Source organism: Phascolarctos cinereus, unplaced genomic scaffold, assembly GCF_003287225.1.
Source record: "Phascolarctos cinereus isolate Bilbo 61053 unplaced genomic scaffold, phaCin_HiC Scaffold_5;HRSCAF=322, whole genome shotgun sequence".
Taxonomy (NCBI): Eukaryota; Metazoa; Chordata; class Mammalia; order Diprotodontia; family Phascolarctidae; genus Phascolarctos; species Phascolarctos cinereus.
In genome coordinates, this window is record NW_027555958.1 from 271,267,563 (window position 1) to 271,286,675 (window position 19,113).

Below are 19,113 nucleotides of genomic sequence, written 5' to 3' on the forward strand. Positions count from 1 at the left end.
TCTTTCCACTGCTCCAGACTGCCTGGTTTCCTTAGCAATTCATACTCTCTCTTTATTGAAATTACTTTGTGTTACAAGAGGCATCAAACAGGGAAATGTCAGCTTGCCAAAGGCATTCATATCATGGAGGGCATCTAGGAAGGACTCATATGGATGGTGAAATCCTTCAGAGGCTCCTACTGGTGAATGATGTTGTATTGGTTGTGAAAAGCCTCGGAACATTGCAGAGCCTCCTGACTGACGTCCAGAATCACTCTAAGGAGTTTAGCCTCACTCTTCACACTGGAAAAACTAAGTGAATTAAGAGTACCTACTATGCAGATTGAAACCTTTAGAGCTCATCTATCCATAGATCTAGGAGAGGAGAATGGGTGGACTGCCTTCGGAACATTGCAAAGTTATTTCAATGAACCCAACCTTCTCTCTATGGAATACTACATTCTTCAAAAGACTGATATTGGGGATCACCCAAATAGCAATGGGGAGATACAGGATGAGTACAAACAGTCTGCAAATCACTACAAACAAAGAATTACAAAGGACAAGTTGTGTAAAGGTTGTCATCAAAGAAATGTATGAATGAGAAAGAAGATGAGCTGGTGACAGAGAGAGGGAGGGATAATCAATGGACAGCCTCATGCACTTTCGGTATCTGTGGATATCAAGAGAAAGTGAAAATGCCCCTCCTCCATTTTGGTTGGACCTCCTTGTGATGAATTTATTTTTTTCTCAAATATTTTTTTCTAATTACATGTAAAAAGTTTTTAACATTCATTTTTTTTTTAAATTTTGAGTTCCAAATTCTTTCCTTCCCTCCTTTCCCTCTCCCATCATTGAGAAGGCAAGCAGTTTGATATAGGTTACACCTGTGTAGTCCTGCAATACATATTTCCATATTAGTCATTGTGAAAGAAAACACAGACCAAAATAAAAACCCAAGAAAAATAAAGTAAGAAAAAATATGCTTTCCTCTGCATTCAGACTCCATCTCTGGACTTTCTCTGGAGGTGGACAGCATTTTTCATCATAAATCCTTCAGAATTGTCTTGGATCATTGTATTGCTGAAAATAGCTAAATCATTCACAATTGATCATTGTACAATATTGCTTTTACTTTGTACAATGTTCTCCTGGTTTGTTCACTTCACTTTACATCAGTTCATATAAGGCTTTTCTGAAAGCATCCTGCTCATCATTTCTTACAACACAATAGTATACCAGCATGTGATGAACTTATGAGAAATCATGGTAAGAATGGGAAGAACAGATGGGTTGAGGTCTACATCACTGGAGGGAGAAGGAACACAACATTGATGAGTTCGTAGATCCATTTGAACTGTTGAGTACACTTCGTATTTACTTACTTTCCCATATAATGGGGGAAAATAATGGAGCCTCCATTGATCTGCTCTGTTTGGGACATTTCCTATAGAGCTATGTTATTGGCCACTTTCAGTTACTCATATATTCTGTCTGGGGTACTTCCCATTGAACATGGAGCCTGTACTTTGTCCACTTCCAGCAAAATACATGCTTTGATGTCTTTCTCTATACTCTCTCCCTTGGTGAACCCATCAGCTCTCCAATGTTCTGCTACCATCTCTATGCAGATGATTCCTAGGTCTATATATCCAGCTGTAATCTCTCTTCTGAGCTCCAATTCCACATCACCAACTGCTTATTGGATATTTTCAACTAGATATTCTGTGACCATCTCAAACTCAACAGGTCTAAAACAGAATCATTACCTTTTCTCTGAAACCTTCCCCTCTCCTGAATTTCTCTGTTCCTGTTGAGGACACTACCCACTTCCCAGTTTCCCAGATTTGCAGTGTTGGTGTCCTCCCAAACTCTTCACTCTCACTCACCCCATACTCCAATCAGTTGCCAAACCTTGTCATTTCTACCTTCACCACATCTATTGTATAAGTCTTCTCTCTAACCCACACAGCAAGCACTATAGTGCAGTCCTCATCATCTCTTGCATGGACTATTGTAATAACCATCTAGTCGGTTTCTGTGCCTCAGGTCTCTCTCCTCGCCAATCCATCTTCCTCACAGTTACCAAAGTGATTTTCCTAAAGCTTAGGTCTGGCCATGTCATCCTACTAATCCCTCTCAACCCCAAATAAATTCCAGCGGTTCTCTAGGACCTCCTGGATCAAATATTAAAAGTACTTCATTTGGCATTTAAGTTTCTTAGCAATCTAGCTCCTTTCTGGCTTCTCATGCTTTACTTGTGCTCTACAATCTAGTGATGCTGGCCTACACACTGTTCCTCCTCACACATGACCCTTCATCTCCTGTCTCTGTGCCTTTATATTGGCTGTCCCCCATGCCTATTACCTCCTCATTGGTCTCTCTTTTCATTCGTTTATTTTCATTTTCAAGATCCAACTCAAATATCACCTTCTACAGAAGGCCTTCCCATTTCTCCCAGCTATTTGAGCTTTCTCCTTTAAGCTTTCCCACTACGCTGTATGTATCTTTTACATAACTAATTATTTACATGTTGTCTCCCCTATCAGTATGTAAGCTCCTTGAGAGAAAGGGCTGCTTTTATGTTTTTGCCTTTCTTTTGTAACCCCAAAACTTAGCACAGTGCCTGACACATAGTGAGGGCTGAATGAATACTTTTTGACTGATTGATTGATGTGCAACCAGAGACTTCTGGTTGGTCCCTATATGCCCTCCTCCCCTTCCACTGTGATATAGCCATGCCAAAGAGAATTGACTATTGCATAGGAAGATCCTCCCACTTAGCAAACTTGGAAAAGAAAGACAGCTTCTACTATCTCTTTCCCCTTTAATCTTTCAAACATGTTGGGACTTTTCAAGATTCTCCCTTGGATTTTCATGAAGGCAGGAAAAGGGGGTATTTCTTCCTTTCTCTTAGCAGCTATGGTAGCTGCTCACACAGGAAAGCAAGGCTATCTTGGCAATCCTAAAATGGAACCTCACATCTCTAGCTGCCTCTTCTACTGTGTATTTCTTTCCTTGAGCATAGGGGGCAAAAGAGTGATCCTGAAGTAGGTGATTTCTATCTTTGCCAGTAACTATATGAATACAGGAGGCCAGGATATCCTAAGGGCAAGAAGTGATGTCTGAAGCAACTTCCCAGAGAAGATAACCACTGTTAGGAGGAGGAACCCAAGCCTTGCCTCACAAAATGTTTCATGTTTTAATGTTCAAAGTATCAACATCCTGGAAGAGGATAATATGCGATGGGTTACTGTCATGGGTTAGGCATCTGTCAATGTGTATTTGCTGTGAATGACCATGGAGAACGATTACCTGGGTTGCTGGGATAACCATCTCTGCTATTTTTAAGTGCTGATGTTTCTTTTGATGCCTTTTGTGAGCCAGGCCTGACTCAGGCTTGGGATTAGAACAAAATGAGACATCGGTAGACCATCTAACACTTTAAAAGTTTACTTAACAGTAGCATGGAAAGACTACTCAGCAAGGACACAACTGGTTTCAGTAGATGCAGTCCCCTTGTCTCCATATGGAAATGCAACTTGTCAGCATGTTATATTGGGTCAGATGGGTATGATGACTTTACACAGCGGTAGGAAATCTGTTAAGTCTGAGGGGCACTGACTCCTGGTGGGAGGGCCTTTTTATGCTCTTGACAACTGGGAAGCCCCATTAATAGCCTGAGCCCTGATATAACTTCCCTGAATTTTAGGGGGGGAAACCAGCCCAATCTATATGACAAAGCCTTAGCAACTGGCAAGCCACATCAATGTGTTAGACTCTAGTCCCTTGGACCAATCATGTCTCAGGAGCAGCTTCCCTGACTGTTGAGGAAAAGCTATCCATATGACAGTTTTTTCTATCCATCTTCCTTCTGCCTACATCTCTGTAAAGGAAAGTCAGATGATAGACTAGACTTTATGTCACGGACTCCAGTAAATATTACTCCTACCATGCTTATGCTGTATAATTGCAAGTTTCCAACATACCCTTGATGATTTTTGCGATCAACTCCAAAATTTTGGGCTCTGGGGAAGAAGGCAAACTTTCAACCTCCCAGTCGCCAACTGGTAAATATAGCCATAGAGACATCAGACCCTGAAACTCTCCAGGACACAAGCTCAGTGTTCCATGGGAAATCTTCTGACCAGAACACATGTGGGACAAGAAGGGATCAGGGCATATAGCTCCATGGTAAGTGTCCTGGCCAGAACAGATTGGAGTGGGGGTTCGCCTGATCATGCCTATTGCATGCGTATGTTTTATCTTCCCTGTAAGAATGTCAGATCCTTTAGAGTAAGAACTTTCATTTTTTTGAATTCCTAGTACCTGGCATAAGGCTTGGCGCACAGCAAGAGTTTAGTCAATTGTTATTGAGTTTTATTATAATAATGACTATTATTTTTACTTACTTGTACTTTCTGTCACATTTTAGGGTCAGAGCATTCCCTGATTAGGACCAGAAGCTTCCAGGCATCAAAACAAGCAGTTCAGGGGAAAGAGGACTGGAAATGCTTTGTGTGAACATCTTTTGGGGACTGGTTTTACATCAAAGACAATTTTGGTCATTTTAGGATCATCAGGTAATGAGTTCTGCTTACCCAGAAAATGGCTAAAGGGACTCATTTAGATCTCAGGGCCCAAGGAGGCAGAATCAGCTATGCATCAGAAGTGAAGTTACCTAACAAATACATTGGTGTATCTGGCTACTGCATGATATGTCTGAACCAAAGATGTAGTGGTCCCCAAGACTGATCCCTCCTTGCTTGGGCACTACCCCAACCTCATCCTTTTACCTTCTCTGTGTTCTACACACCCAGCCTACGTTGCTTTCTTCGATTCTATCTCTCTGCCCCTCCATTTTTCTTTTAAATGTTTCCCCTCTCTATCTCCCACCAGTCAATGTTTTTTCTTTCCCCAACTCTTTTATGAATTTTTCCTAGTTGAATACAGTCTCTGTGCCTCAGTCTCTCAATCTGTGAAATAGTGATATGCCCTTACCTATTTCCAATACTAGGCATGTTGTGATGGGTTGTGAGTAATACAATAATTTGGATTGCTTGGAAAATGAGCTAGATTATAGGAATACCATCCTTTCTGCCTTCTCCAATCCTCCTGTCCACTAAGAAATCCCCTGTGTGCCTTAAAAATGTAACTAAAAATTTAACTCTTCCAAGTAGTCATTTATCTACCTACAGCCTTTATAGTGTCCAGGGCCTACTTTCTCCAAAGAATGACTACGTTCTGGGACCTGTTTTTACTTTCCCCGCCTGCTCCCCAACCCAAGCAGCACAGAAACCTCATGGTATCCTGGGATTGGCTTCATTCCATTGGGCAGGACCCTTCATTAGCCCCCACAGCCACAACATCATATAAAACTCTCCTCTCCCTCCCCGCCCCCCAACAAATCTTGCCCTAAGCACAAAAAAAAATGTATGATCCTGGCTCTGTGTTTATGGCTCAAGGTTAAAAATAAAAACATTTTTGAAAAAAAGTTCATTACCCTTTATCTCAGGCAATGAGGTGCTCTGGAACAACACTTCAAATCTCTTTTAGAGAAAGTATGCCAGAATAAGGTCACTGTTGTTTAGACGCAGGCAGAGGGAGGCTATCAATGCCTTTTTAATTTCCAACCTGGGTCAAAGCCCAGATAGCCCTGCCTTAGTTAAAGCTCTGCCTACCCATCTTCCTTCTGCCCACATCTATGGCAAGGAAAGCCAGATAATGAGGTATTTTGCATGGCTCATTCATTCCCAGCTTTGGGAATAAACCTCTCTCCTCATCATCATCTGAAATCCATGATTATTGTGAGTTTAATCATGTGTGGTGCCATGCTGAACACTACACAAAGAGAAATATATAGAACAAGTCGCTGCTCTCTAGGGATTTAGTGACATGGGAAATTAGTTAAAGCATTGTGAGATGCAGTAAAGACCTTTAGGGATGGAAGGCACTGGGGGGGAAGAGATTAGAAAAACATATAGGGAAAAACTTATTTTGGCAGTTGTTTTTAGCTTCTTTATGTAATTCAAAAATGGGGGTGAGACTGGAGATATGTGGTGGGAGAAGGGCTTTTCATTAAACTTTTACTGATTTTTCCCAGGCCTTCACTTCTTGAAATATATCCCACATAATAATTTTATTAACTTATGCATAATATATATCAATGTCCTTAAGCTAACAGTGTCTTTGGATCTATAAAGGGATTTACTCAAAAACAGTTGTATTGCTTGCATTTTAATTTTCTATCAAATTTCAGTGGGTCTTTTAAAACAAATTCTGGGAAGAAACTCTCCTTGAATGAGGCGAGGGAGGGGTGGGAGTGAAGAAGAAACATCATCATCTAGTAGTTTTTTATTTTCACTAATTATTCTTTCTGATTAGTTGCTAAGTTCAATTATTTCTATACTGCTGAAGGACTACTGTCAGTACCTTCTAAATTTCAGCACTCTAGTGCAAAACCCCATTTGTCCCATCCCAGTTACAACATTGAAATGGAAACTCAGAAAAGCTAAGTGACTTCCCTAGCATCACTTACTACTAAGTTTCCAAACCGGGATTAGAAACCCATGTCTAAGATTCTAAGTCTAGCACTCTTTCCACTCTATTTCACTACATCATGAAGAATAAAAATACGTTAAGCAACAGAGTAACTCTGTCATGTCAAGGGGAAATGCATAAGTGCATTTCTATGGGGGAGCCAAAATAAACATATAACATTTGAATGGAAATGTTAATGTGGTCAGTTATTGTTGAGTCATTCCAGTTCTGTCTGACTCTTCATGACCCCATTTGGTTTGGTTTGGTTTGGTTTTTGGCAGAGATACTGGAGTAGTTTTCCATTTCTTTCTCCAGCTTGTTTTACAGATGAGGAAACAGAGGCAAACAGGGTGAAGTGACTTGCCCAAGGTCACACAGCTAGTAAGTATCTGAGACCAGATTTGAATTCAGGAAGATGAGTCTTCCTGACTCCAGACCTGGAACTCTATCCACTGGACCACCCAGCTACCTTATTGATGTAGTCAGAGAAAACAGCAAATTCCCAATCAATGCACGAAGATTTCTGAAAGAAAAAAAAGGTACAACTTCTTCAATCACTGAAAAAGAGGTACCCAAGTGAGCCTTCTTCAAACTGACCCAAATCTTCCTTCCCCTTCTATTTACATGCCTGACTCACCATTCCTACCAAACCTAGCACAGGCCTGGCTGTCTCTCACCATCCTCAAACTTTATATCTCTCCTCCCCAAAATAATTTTATGCAAATTAATGGCATGAAGTTGATGTACAAATTACATAAGTTTGAGTGTGGTGGCAGTAGTAGGTTTTTTGTGGGGTAGGAAAGAAAACCTTTTGAAAATATAATTGAGTTAATGGAGCCATAACTGCTCAGGTTTTGATTTTTTTCTTTTTTTGTAATTGGCCTGCTTTTTGTCACTCTGTCCATTTACATACTTCTGTTTTCTTTTTGTTATTGATTTTCTTTATAAAATGGGCCACTTTAAGGCAATTTTTAAAGCCCCAATGATGAATAAAACCCCATTTTCACTCTCATTAAGACAGAGACATTAGTGAAGCACACTGTTCCACTACTCAATTTACTTAAAAATCCCAAGAAAGCTTTATTTTAGTTAAGACCAAGGAACTGGTCTACTAATTTTTTCTGGTTCAAAAGAGGTGATCCAGGGATGGGAAGAGGGAAATGAAAAACTAGAAAGACAGAAAGAGGGAAGGACAAAGAGAGGGGGAGGAGAGATAAAGAGGAGAGGAGGAGAGAGTGAGAGAACAGGGGAAGGAGAGAGGAAAAAGGAAGAGAGGGGAAAGGAGGTTGAAAGAAAGAAGAAGAAAAGGAGACAGAGAGACAGGGGGAGAATGAAGGAAAGGAAGAGAGTAAGAGAAACAGAGACAGAGAGATCTTTATTTTTTGTGTGAGTTTAAGCACAAATTGTACTTACCCACAAGGGAAAGAAAATAGAATGAGCTTATGATGAAACAAGCCCAGAGCACCCCTAACTAGAAGGCTCTTCAGTGCTCTGCTGCCACCACCAATTCAAGTATCAGGGGTTTCTCCTCTTTCCCATAATAAACTGTGAGGAGCACAGTCTTATGTCTTTTTTCTCCCTTAAATCCCTTCAGAGTGGGTTTTCAGGCTGTCTAGTTCTTTACTAGAATTTGTGATTTCTTGGTGTGGAAACGCCTTCTACCAAGGAGGCAGCTCAGCTAGATGGTTAAGTGAAGAGAGTCTTAGTCCTGTAGTCAGGACCTGAGTTCAAATCTGGCTCCAGACACTTACTAGCAGTATGACCTTGGGCAAGTCATTCTCCATTTGCCTCAGTTTCCTCAACTGTAAGATGGGGATAATAATAGCATCCACCTCACAGGGTTGTTGTGAGGATCAAATTAGGTAATATTTGTAAAGAACATAAAAGTGCCTGGCACATAGTAGGCACTTAATAAATGCTTATCACCCACCCAATTTCCTAAAATCTTCAAATTCTGGAGTTACCTGCGGGCACCAAGAGGTTAAATAATTTGCCTAAGGTCATACAACTAGTATGTATGCCAAGACTTGAGGCCAAGCTTGTAAAGGAAAGTCCACCACACTGGGAAGACTCACAATTGTTTATTGTGGTGTGAGATGTGCAGATTTAGAGACAACTCCACTCCAAATGCTCACATGGACTATTTGTGGCCGACCTGTGGTAGAGCCTTTGAGCTCATATTGGTCTGATCAGCCACAGTCAGACGCACTGTACCTTGACCCCAACATAATGATGTCATTTTGGTCATCTTCGCAGACAAAGGACAATAATCAACTATGGTGTAAGGAAATCTCAGGACACAGAAAAGGTACAGAAAAATAAACTATGAACACTCCATAGCCCCTATGCACCAAGAGGAGGCTTGATCGGCCTGCTTTAAGTTCTTCGTCTAATTCCACCCTTGTTCTTGGCCCCAGTCCAAGCTAGAGCCTGCTCTGTCAGAGGAACTACCAAAGTTCTAAGTCTCTGCCTCCAGTTCAGGCCACCCTATGGTGCAGGCACCCTTGGCATCCTGAGCAATAATGCCCCATTTCTCTCCCTTTCACTTAAACTCTCCCTGAACTCTCTTTCCCGGGCTCATAGCCTCCTGTCCTCTCCACATAGTTAAACCTGTCTTTCAAGCTTTTTCTAACTTATCTGCTTCTAGTCAGCTGATGTATTCCTTTCTCACAGATCCTATAGCTTCTCCACACATCGTCAAATAATTTACTTTCTACTCCTGGTTTCTCTGCATCAGCTTCCTTTTTCTCCTCATCCCTCTCTGGAAACATGACCATTTCTATAATTCCCATTGCTGCTTACTACTGCTCCAATCTTAAACAGGAAACAGTAAAAGGAGTTCTACCCATAATTTGAAGAGGAAGATTTTCGCAACGGGTACTCATCCTGGAAGAAGAGTCATCCTTGCCTCCAATGTGGCCAGGTATGAAATAAATTATAACATCTATTATTTATATATCATTTTAAGGTTTACAAAGCTCTTTGCAAATATTGCCTCATTTTATCCTCAAAAAAGATTAACCCTAGGAGATGAATGCTATTATTATCCCCATATTACAAATGGCTAAACTGAGGCAGAGAGAGGTTAAGGTGATACCCATAGCCACACAGTAAGTATCTGAGGCCAGATTTGACCTCAGGAATTCCTGACTCCAGAGCCAGAACATTTATCTATTGTAACACCTAGCTGACTACTAAACAAACCATAGAGGAGAAAGCTACCAAAATGACCATTGGCCATTCCAATTTCAAGAAAATAGGAGTATTTTTGAAGGAGGCTTTGTAGAAGGAATACCCTTGGGGCAGCCAGGTGGTGCAGTGGCTAGAGCACTGGCTCTGGAGTCAGGAGGACCTGAGTTCAAGTCCAGCCTCAAACATTTGACACTAGCTGTATGACCCTGGGCAAGTCACTTAACCCTAACTGCCTTCTCAAAAAAAGATTTAAAAAGAATGAATATCCTTTGTTAGACAGTATGTCTCAATTTTTAGTTCAAAAACTAAAGTTACTGGGTATATGAGTGGCAAATAGTTCTCCCTTGATCAATATCCTCTGAGGGGGAAGGAGAAGGTCCAGCATCTTCTCCCCCCAATTTTAGCTGGAACATGAATGGAATCAGTGAAGCAGAGAAGAGAGAGAGAGAGAGAGGGGGGGGGGGAGCCATCCCAGGCATGGGGGACTGAGCTAGTGAAAATTTCAGCTATTCCCTTACTCTGGCATCCCACTCTCTTTCCATGGCACTGGCAGACTGAAGCTTTATTCTTGCCACTTTCTTGGCATAGCACTGGGAGCCTATCTCCTTCCTATATGTGTTCCTGGCCCTTTGCCACTCTGCATGGTCACTGACTAAGAAGCTCTTTCTCTTGTTTATGCATCGCCTTGCTTCTCCTTTGTCCAAAGGAGGAAGCAGAATTTGCTTTGACCTCTATTCGCACATGCCCACTACATTCTAATGATATTCTATTTTGTATTATAGTTATTTGTGTATAGTTATTTGTATACAGTGAGCTCTGTAAGCATCTTATCTAAACTTTGCATTTCCCCTTCTCCTCCCCACCCCCACCTCTGTACACACAATATATACAAATTAAACATTTGTCACATGAATATGCATTGGGTATTGTCCTGGGTCCTCATTGCCCCCTATTAATGAGTTCCTCATTCTAGCTTGGACTAATGGAATCATAGCATCGCAGAACAGGAGAGTCGGAAAGGATCTCAGAGACCATCTATCTCATCCAACCTTGAAATACATGAAAAGTTTCCCCGCTATAGCATACCCTACAAGTGTATTGATGATGTCCCCCTTGACAAGGTGCGAATTGCCCTTAACTTAATAGGAATTGACATCCTGTCCTGGGTTTCTCCCTTGACTACACATTGAAGATTATTCATTGATTCATGGTCAGTTCATATACCTTGTGATACACTCTTGAACTTAGCTATCCTGAGTGCTTTCATAAAGTGAAGGCCCTCAAACCAAGTATGATACTATAGGTCTAGAAGATTAGGAGATAATGTAAGTCCTTGGGTATGTAAGGTTTACTGGAGAAAAAAGGGAAAGTTTTTGTGATTATTTATGAGGTCAGATAGCAATCTTTCATTTTTCTGGTCGGGCTAAATAAAACCAATCCTACATTTAATATTTTGTTAGCCTGAATGCTTGCATAGGAGCTGAGGGCTCTTTCCCTCTGTGTCTCTGTGTGTTTGTGAGTATGTGTCTTTGTATAGAGAACTAGAAGTAAGACAAATTCTGGTGAATAACAACAACAACAACACCACGTATTTATGCTTTAAAGTTCACAATGCACATTACAAGCATCATTTCACTAGTTAAAGATGCAGCCAAGACTGAACCTGGTTCATGTAAATAAATCCAGAACTTCTTTTCTGGGAAATGGGTTAAACATAAATGAAAGAGGAGCAGCTAGGTGGCTCAGTGGATAAAGCACTGGCCCTGAAGTCAGAAGGACCTGAGTTCAAATCTGGTCTCAGACCAAACACTTGACACTTACCAGCTGTGTGACCCTGGGCAAGTCACTTAACCCCAACTGCCTTAAAAAAAAAACATGAATGAATGAACGAGCAACAACTCATTTCTTTTTTTAAAAAGATTAAGTTGTATTTTATTTTCAGTTCCTACTCCAGGCATTTTTACTAGCTATCTCCCCCATGCCTGGAAAGCTCTGTCTTCTCATCTCCTCCTTTTGGCTTCCTCAACTTTCTTCAAATCCCATCTAAAATCCTACCTTCTACAAGAGGCCTTTCTCAAACTCTTTTAATTCTTATGCCTTCCCACTGCTAATTACTTCCTATTTATCCTACATACAACACATTTGTACATATTTGTTTGCTTGTTGTTTCCCCATTAGATTATGAGAGGGATCGCTAAGTGGTACAGTGGATAGAGCACTGGCCCAGGAGTCAGGAGGACCTGAGTTCAAATCTGATCTCAGACCAGATACTTGACACTTACTAGCTGTGTGACCCTGGGCAAGTCACTTAACCCCAATTGCCTCACCAAAAATATATATGTGTGTGTGTGTGTATGTATAGATAGATAGATAGATAGAATTCCCATTAGATTGTGAGCTCATCAAGGGCAGGGACTGTCTTTTGCCTTTCTGTGTATTCCCAACACTTAGCTTAGTGCCTAACATAGTAGGTGCTTAATAAATTCTTATTGAGTGACTAAAGCCCTGCCACCCCCATTTGTAGCTGAGGAGAAATGCTGAATGTGTACTTGTTCTGGAGATGTAATGGGGGCTACAACTCCATTTACAATTACATCAGTAATCGGTACATGGGCTTGTGGGGACAGAACTGGGCAGATAATGAACAGAGCTCACTAGATAGGGCTTTCCCAATTGCTTTGCCAAGGACCCAAGTCCTTTCTGTATTTGTTACTACCTTAAGTAAACTTAGTATTTAATTCCTTTATTATTGTCAGTGCTTGCAGGTGAGCTATGAATTCTTTCAGGGACCAATTCTGGTGTTTCCACAGGGCAAACCAGAGTTTATTATGAAAGAAATGTCTCCAAGATTTAACCTAGTCTGCCATGTTAGACAAATGCTATATGTGGTCTGAGTCAGGAGTGGGGAGGGGGAAGGGTTCAGGGAGGGCTTCTTGGAGCTAAGTAAGCAGGAATTCTCTCAAAGGGCAACTTAGGGGCATGTGTTGATGGAGAAAATTGACAACAGACTTATGTGGGAAACTGCATTAACTTTCCTGGTTTAATTGTTATTTGTACTTTCCCAGAGAGTCAAGGAGAAGAGAAGAAGCAGTATAGCCCCAAGACCCTGGAAACGCTTCCTAGTGGTCCTGGTGGATTGGAGTTTTGCTTGGCCCCAATGGTAAAAGTCCTCCCACAGGGAGCCTCACAAATGCTGAACCACTAAATGTCTCTCCATTTCAAAAGAGGGAGCTTCAGTCTGAACCAGTCTGAAAAATAGAAGGGGTTCAATTCAATTCAAGTCAACAAGCATTTGTCCTTGATGGTCTCAGAGTTTCCTTTGAGCTGTAAATCCTATGACTCTATTCTTGTCCAGCACCAGCCAAACTCCTGCATTTTCTATTGGTCACCAGGACTGTGACCGAGACCAGCTGGAGTAGGGGAGGGGGGGCTCACTTTGCCTTTTAAATGGCCCTCTTTATGCTAGGGAGGAGGGGAAAAGGAGAGATTTTGCAGATACTCCCTTTTTACAGCAGCAATAACCCCATTACCAAAGGCTTTTGCCCAGTGTCCCCAAATCCATTTTAGGGCAGCCCCCTCCTTTTTTTCTCCTGTTTGGCCAATCTGGTCACCCTGCTGTCAAGTCTCTTCCTCCTCCTAGATACACATCCTGATTCTCCTCATGGAGGTTTCGATATATGGCGGTTAGGCATAAGAAATGAAATGCAAATTCTGGGGAGTTTTTCGGAAGCCATAGATGACACACGAAGGCCAACAGACGAAACAGAAAAAAGTTTAGAAACTCAGAAATACATAAAACATTTGCACAGTATTGTATAATATCGAAATGTTTTATCTTTTAATACCACAATAATTCAGACTTCTCTGGTACGAAGGGAGGGTCAAACAACTTTATGAGGATTTTCCAGATCAAGGCAGGGAGTGGGATGGAGGGGGAGGAAGGTGTACCCCCGAGGAGGGTAGGGTGTGGGGAGTGCCCCACTCCTAACCCCGAAGATGTGGAAAGGATAACTGTACTGAAACAAACTAACAGTAATGGGAAAAGCCATAACTGTGTCAGGAAACCTAGAGTTGCAATTCCATTTCTGTGACTTGCCAGCTCTATCTCCTTGGTGAAGTCACTTCTGCCTGAGACTCAGTCTCCTTCTCTGTAAACTAGATGATCTCAAAGGTCCCTTCCACCTCCAGGATCCTATGAATCTTTGGAGACCCAGCTTTCTGCCCTGTGAGCCTGTTTAAATAACTGTCGAGGTACACATGTGTGTCCTCCCTTCCCCGTATTGGGGGGTATTAGGGTGGGAGAGGTGTCCACCTTGAAGTTTCCTTCGTAAATCTTAAGTGTGTTTGTGTATCTTAACTTTAAATTGGCCAGCCTAGTCAGGCATCCAGCTTTAGGTACATTGGAGGTTTGGCCTTGAATGCTGCTCATCGAGTCCTGCCAGCAGCCTGGGGGAGGGGGCCTGCTTGAAGGCTTCACTGAGCCTTAGGGGTTGGCCTGACCCAGCCAAGGTCTGAGCAGCTGCAGCTTGCCGGCCCCAGGGAGGGAGAACAGCAGACAGAAGCTCTTGGCCTTAGCCTTCAGCTCTGCAGTTTGGCAGCTGCTCCCCAGGGCCGTTGTTGCCTTTGCTATGTGTCTGTCCCATCGTACCCTCATTCAGCAGGCCAGGAGAGCTGGGAGCCAAGGGCAGCCTGTACCTAGCAGTCCTTGAACTTAAGGCAGAATTGTCTCCTTAATCCATGAGCTCTACCGTGCTGTTAGAACTGGGCAAGATCTGCCTCTGAGACTGGGCTTCTTACAGGCCTGGGGCTCTTTTCATTAAGCTGGGCTACAGTAACCCAGTATTTGGAAAACTAAATCAGGACACTTGGCCAGGAAAAAAAAAAGTGTAGATAATCCTTCTTTGCAAAACCTCGTGGGGAAGTATATTTCCTGACTTATATGAAATGATACAGACTGAAGAAAGGAACAGAATGTCAACATATATACCAACTCCAACTGGCTAAACAGACAACAGCAACAAAAATCACAAAGCAAAAAGCACGGGAGAAAAAAGAGGCCAGGAGGGAACAGAGGAGTAAAGAGGGTTTTGTTATTATTTTGTTAAAGTTAATAGACACATTTTTAAAAGAAATTGTAAATCATTTGGCATTCATGGTTTGGATGCAATCTTTTAAAAATTTTCCAAAGTTAATTAAATGTTTTATTGGTAGAAAAAAGGAAAAGTGAATAAGAATGAATGGACCCAGGATCTTGAGAAGGACTTCTGGCACTGGTTTCCAAACTTTGTGAAGTAATGCCTCCTCCCCTTTTATACTTTTCTTTTCTTTTTGGTGAGGCAATTGGGGTTAAGTGACTTGCCCAGGGTCACACAACTAGTAAGTGTCAAGTGTCTGGTCTGAGGCCAGATTTGAACTCAGGTCCTCCTGACTCCAGGCCTGGTGCTCTATTCACTGCGCTACCTAGCTGCCCCCCATTTATGCTTTTCAAAAACAATCTAAACAAATAATTTTCCTAGCTCAAATTTATTCAAATAGAATTAATACTTTATTACAATTCTATAACACATTTTAACTTTTGAAAACAATAGCACAAATTTTTATTGAAAAATCTTTATTTCCATGTTTGTTATTTATAAAATAACTATATTATTAATGTAATCAGTATGCTTATTTCTCAAAATGTGTTATATTGATGATATTGCTACTCATAATTCTTTTTCAATCACTGATCGAGATCAATATTTTGCCTCTATAGCAGAAAACTCCCATTTCATATGTAACTAATACAGAAACTGCCTCTTGTCTACAAAGGGCTGGAGGGGATCAGTCAGTCAGTCAACAAACATTGGTTGAGCAACACTCCTGTGCCAGGCACTGTGTTAAACAAGAGGGTTGGGGCAGCTAGGTGGCTGTCAGGAGCCTTGGAGGTAGCTTAAAGTCAGGAGGACCTGAGTTCAAATTGACCTCAGATACTTGACACTTACTAGCTGTGTGACCCTGGGCAGGTCACTTAACACCATTGCCTAGCCAAAAAAGCAAAAAAATAAAAAAAAACATGAGAGGGTAACAAAGAAAACTAACACAGATTTTTTTTTATCATTGTTTCTGGCTCTTTACACTCTTGCCCCGGAGCCCTGATGAGAATTACTTTAAGTAATTCTTAAAGTTTAGCTTTGGCTCAGGTGGCTTTCCTCAAAAAAGGGAAGAGAAGGTTTTCTATGTGCAAAGTAGATCAGGCATAGGACATCTATTTATTTCTTCCACACAAGAGAAATGTTTACATAAGGGTCTTGAAAGATCTTGACTTAATTCAGAAAAATGGGCTAATAATTAGGTAAAATTGTAACCAAGCCAGGTGATCCTTTTGTGAGGTATGAACAAGTCAATTGACGGAATTAGAAAGGGACCAACAGGATGAAGAATGCTAGGACACACCTCTGGTTGAACAGTTCAGTGAGTCCAGGAAGTCAAGCTTGAACAGGAATCTAGATCCTGACAAGACACATAGAAGACACATGTAGTTAGAGAATGGGAGGTGTAGAGCTGGAAAAGGTACAGTTAGAAAAGTGGAAGCATTAGTAGAAGCAGCCACTACGAATAAAGGGGCCAGGACTCTGGAGGTGAGGCTGTTTAGGCTAGGCTGGAGGAGTTTAGGGACAGATACTATGTTTCTTAAAGTCCCCCTTTCCTCCACCACTAGCACTCCTTGCTACATACCGGATATCAACAATCATCATCTCCTTCCTCACTTCTCACCTTGGGTTCTTCAGGGAAACCTAAAGCCTTTCCTTCTGGGCAGAGAGGAAAGTCTGTTTATCTTCCTTTGTTTTAAAGTTTACTTTGTCTTTATAAATAGTGTTAACCACAGGCCTTTGTTAGTCTGTGTGTACTTACTGGAAATAATGGGGAGGAAGCTGTTGAAGGTGAAGCATCCCCAGAGACAGAGAGAGAAAGAAGGTGGGGGGGCGGAGAAGAAGTAGGGAGGAAAAGAAAATGAAGAGGAAAAGGAACAGGAACAGGTAGAGGAGGAGGAACAGGTGGAAGAGAAAGAGAAGAAGAAAAAGGAGAAGGAGGAGAAAAAGGAGGAAGGGGAGGGGGAGAGGGAGAAGAAGAAAGAGAAAGAGGAGAAGGAGGAGAAAGAGAGAAGAAAAAGAAGAAATTTTCTTTTTAAAGTGAAATAGCACCTTTCCCCACTACCTAGGGTTTCCTATGTCATGCCAAAGCACCAAGCCCCAGAATACATGTGGCTTACCAGAAGTGACCTAGGGTCCTAAAAATGGGAGGGAACTATTAATTTGCTGCCATTGCGTGTGCGCGAAACACACACACACACACACACACACACACACACACACACACACACACACACACCCCATGTTAGTGTAACAGGGCTTACCTGGTGATACCCAGATCATCTGACATGGAGACACTCTGTGTCCCCTACCACATAGGTGAGAGCAGCTTCCTTTGCCCACTGAGCCAGAAAGGCTTTAGCTGTGTCTTTAGAGCTAGCTGAACTGAGACAAGCACTCTTTTACTTTTTCCTGCTCGCTCTTTTGTCCTCTTTCCGGTTTTGTCCAAAGGGTGAAGATCACAGTTCACCCACAGCACTGGTGTCGTGAACTGAATCTACGAAAGAGGAAGGAATTCTAACCCAGCTCTTCCTCTCTTTTACCCTGACTCCAAGAAATGGGCCCAGGGATGTTTCTATTGTTTCATTTGTCTTCATTTTTAAGTGCCAAGTAGCAATTCCCACAGCCACTTGACCCAAGAGTTCTAGTCATGGTGACCTTGGAGCCAGATTTCCAGGTGGAATGTTACAGATAGCCAGGCTGTCTGGCAGAGAAGGTTGGAGAAACCAGGGTGCCTGGGACTTGAGCCCAAGGAGGAGGGTTTCCGCCGTGGAACTTGGGACTGTGCTCTATAGGAACTGAGCTAAGCTTACGAACTTTCCCCTCTCCAAAGACTGAGGTGGTGCAAGGGAGGGAAAGGGATGAAATACTATCTGTTGGGGGAAGAAGTTTGCATATTTGTGATTATATATTTTGGAGTAAATATTTCCTCGTAAAAGCTAATCTGATTGTTAGTAGCTGAATCGAACTGGGGTTTAGGGGACCTATCCTGGCATTTTAAGAAACATCATCAGTGGGGGCAAAACTCAATGGCAGAGAATTTAGACACTCCCCCCCCCAATCTCCCTTAAGGGTACAAGAGAGCCCTGGAGGAGGGGTGAAATCTAACATACCTAGCCTTCCAGGCAGTGAGGATCAGGATAATAAATGTTACATTTAGAATAGTAACAAAACTTATATTACTTTGATAATCCAGAGAATATTTTTCCACCTTTAGTCAAAGCATAATAAAAATTATCAGGTTCAAACACTTGTTTCAACATATTATCACAAAACAACCATGTTTATCATTCTTGTTCAGATGGGGTAGGACCAAATATAACATATTTGTCCAAGGCAGATAGTTTCCATATCCGTTCTTCTTTAGTAGACTAGTCAAGTGATTACTAATCAGGTCTTTGCTTTCTTCAACATTCTCTTCTTCATGAGGCCATTATGCACCCCGCTGCCTGCTGCTGTCCCCAGTCTGGGAGACATTGAGTTCCTGTGTTCAGCTCTCTCTAGTACCACAGTTTCCTCTTTTTGCCCTACCACTGCATATAGACCCTTCCTCCCTCTTTTCACCTCTTTCTGTGAAAACTGTCATCAAATCCATACTAACACAGTCTCTGGAATCATGGAAGCAACGGAACCAATTCTCTGGAACCAAACAAATTAATTATGCCCTTTGTGACTTTCCAGACCATAAATCCCTTCCCAGTCACCCAACTCTTCAAGAAATGTCATCTCCCAGGTTAGAATATAAGTTGTTTGAGGGCAGTAATTGTTTCACCTTTGTATTTATAATCCTAGCACCCTGCTTGGAACATAGTAAGTATTTAATAGGTGTTTTTTATTCACTCGTTCATTCTATTTCATTTGAAGGGCTGGGTTTTTTTTTAATTGAGAAAAATTAAAAAGACACTACTTTGTGAATTTATTATTCATAGCATGAACTTTTTATCTTTCCAGATCAGAGTATGAATTTGTGGATTTTACATTAATTTATTTAGAGTATTCAGTTTTTGAAAAAATGTAGCAAGTATTGATTACATCTCCCCCTCAACCCCCTGAGGGGTGGGGGTGCCTCTTCTCTAATGCTATCAGCTTGAGTGCCCAGTCTGGTACATTCTTCCCACTGTGACCACTAGTGACTAGCTATCTAGTTGTATTTAACCAGTTAACTAAAAAAGGATATTTACTTCAAAGATACAGCAAGAACAGAAGTGCAAACATTTTACCACTTTGAGGACACATTCTCCCTTATACCACCTCAGACCCTGTGGAGAGT

General features: G+C 41.7%; 1 long non-coding RNA gene across 5 annotated transcripts in view; it reads right to left on the reverse strand.

Annotated features, from left to right (window-relative positions):
• Positions 1 to 17,602, reverse strand: part of LOC110218183 (uncharacterized) — a 65,858-nt gene extending 48,256 nt beyond the window's left edge. The window contains exons 1-2 of one of the 5 annotated variants that reach the window (XR_013487168.1): positions 17,108 to 17,597; positions 6,989 to 7,042 (exon numbers count right to left, since the gene is read on the reverse strand). This is a non-coding gene — a long non-coding RNA (uncharacterized LOC110218183). Of the gene's footprint in view, positions 1 to 6,988; positions 7,043 to 17,107 lie in introns of all 5 variants that reach the window. The other 4 variants (XR_002327229.2, XR_002327228.2, XR_002327227.2 and 1 more) reach the window with 4 other exon arrangements.
• Between the last annotated feature and the right edge of the window lie 1,511 nt (positions 17,603 to 19,113).